The 2,363-nt window shown below is 32.5% G+C and overlaps 1 pseudogene; it reads left to right on the forward strand.

The window, feature by feature from the left end:
• LOC18037805 overlaps positions 1–888 on the forward strand; it is a 1,505-nt pseudogene extending 617 nt beyond the window's left edge.
• The last annotated feature ends 1,475 nt before the right edge of the window (positions 889–2,363 follow it).

A 2,363-nucleotide genomic window follows, 5' to 3' on the forward strand; every position in this document is an offset into this window, starting at 1 on the left:
TGCTACTCAAGCTTATCAACGCCAAGAATACCATGGGAATTGGGTGTTTATACTGGTTACTCTCTCCTCGTAACTGCCCTTGCTATTCCCGACGACGGCAAGGTACAGTGGATGAATACAAATCTTTTTTTTTTTTTAAATTAACCCACGCATTTATTGAACTTGGGACTCGAGCCTTCGAAAGATAGCTCTTCCCCATTAGAATCAGACCCTGGCTTCAATATTTATACTAATTAAACTGGTCTTAATATTGAATATTGTTACAGATATTGGCCATGGACATCAATAGAGAATACTACGAACTCGGTCTCCCCATAATTGAAAAGGCTGGTATTGCTCACAAGATTGACTTCAGAGAGGGCCCAGCTCTCCCTCTTCTCGATCAAATGATCCAAGACGTAAGCACAAATTCCTCGTATAAGATTGTTTAGTATATAGAAGATTAGAGCTGTAATTGATTTGTATAGCTCAAAATTAATGTTTGAATTTCACAGGAAAAATATCATGGGACATTTGACTTTATCTTTGTTGATGCTGATAAGAATAACTACATTAACTACCACAAGAGGATTATTGAACTTGTGAAGGTTGGGGGAGTGATTGGCTACGACAACACGCTGTGGTATGGATCTGTAGCTGCACCACCTGACGCAAAAATGGATGAGAGAATCAGATATCACAGGGACTTTGTGTTGGAATTGAACAAGGCTCTCGCTGTTGATCCACGGATCGAGATTTGCCAACTCTCTATTGGTGATGGGGTTACATTATGTCGCCGCATTAGTTGATCGTTATTGTATCCGTTGTATTTTCCAAAATTATCTTTCAACTCTGCTCAATGAATAAGCAATTAAGTAGGTGTTTGGAAAGCTGCATTTTTCCAAAATTTAAAAATACATTACTAAATTTTATCATTAGATTAACTGAATTGTTCTCAAATAAGCTGTCACGCATAGTGTAATAATACATAGACTATTTGACTAATCAACTTTCTCAAATCTTAGGAAGGTCTAGGATTCATTGCTAGATGAGATACACAAAATTTAAGCCTTTCAATATTAATTCAATCAATGGATCAAATTTAATGTTAACTTTTATTTTTATTAATAACAAACTAAAAATTAATGGGTCTCTGAATATATTATTAAATACTTTTTCATTCTTTTTCCTCTTAATTTCACTCCATATTTGAACTTATTTTGATTCTTTCTATCTGTCACTTGCTTTAAATAACTCTTTGATTAAAATGATTAAAATCAAGTGTAGACAATAGTAGATAATTGATTAAAGATGTTCGTTTCAACTTCTAATATCAAAGAAATATATTTGTAATGTATATAATCAACACTAAACATACATTTAGTATTTTAATTAAACATTGATTGACAAATAAAGTTTCTTTCTGATGTTTATAATCAATTGGATTATGACTTCTAAATTATAAGATTTTGTCAAAGTGGTTGAAACAATTTAAGAGATGAATGATGGTACAAGTGGCTCGAAAAATCATGCATGTTGATAATTTTAAAACATCAATAGTGTAAGTGACTTTTGATACAATAGAAGAAGCTCAAAATTATAGGGGTCAGGCTACAGTGCAACTGTGGTATCGTGTCACGGTTGCACCAGTTGTTGGATCCACTCAAATGAGTAGGGTCCACTTAAATAAGTGAAAATCCAACGGTTATGTGTAACTGTGTCACGGTACCACAGTTACATCACAATTTTATCCAAATTATAGTTGACAAGAATGATTTTGGATTCAAACTTGAACTTCATCTAAAACAAGATGGGTGTCAAACGAAGTAAATAGCAGGCAATTTGTGTGTCCACTAAGGAAAGTATTTTCCGAAAGGAATTAAAAAAAAAACACGTGGCTGTATAAGAAAATGAAGAAAGGGATGTGCAAGATCAAGAGAACTTAAGTAAAAGAGGTATCGTCAAGTGTCAGTGCGAAGCTTGTATGTGAATTATGCAAGAATGATAAATAATTAAAATAAATGGAGGGTTTCAATCTTTAAGGATACTCCTAATCGCTAAGGAGAGTTATTTACTGCAAGTGAAAAACAGAGGGAATCAAAATCATATAAATTATGGGGAGAAAAAGGAAAATTAGTTAATAACTAAATGGAGCCTATTATTTTTTAAGTGCGGGTGCAAAGATCGTATGGGAATTATACAAGAACGTTAATAATTAAAAAAAAATGGATAGATTCAATCTTTAAGGATACTCCTAGTCACAAAAGAGAGTTATTTACTGCAAGTGAAAAATAGAGATAATCAAAATCATATATATTATGGAGAGAAAGGGGAAAATGTTATCAATTTTTAATTTTGATATCAATAAAAATAAAATTCATCAT

Source organism: Citrus clementina, unplaced genomic scaffold, assembly GCF_000493195.1.
Source record: "Citrus clementina cultivar Clemenules unplaced genomic scaffold, Citrus_clementina_v1.0 scaffold_7, whole genome shotgun sequence".
In the NCBI taxonomy this organism is placed as follows: domain Eukaryota; kingdom Viridiplantae; phylum Streptophyta; class Magnoliopsida; order Sapindales; family Rutaceae; genus Citrus; species Citrus x clementina.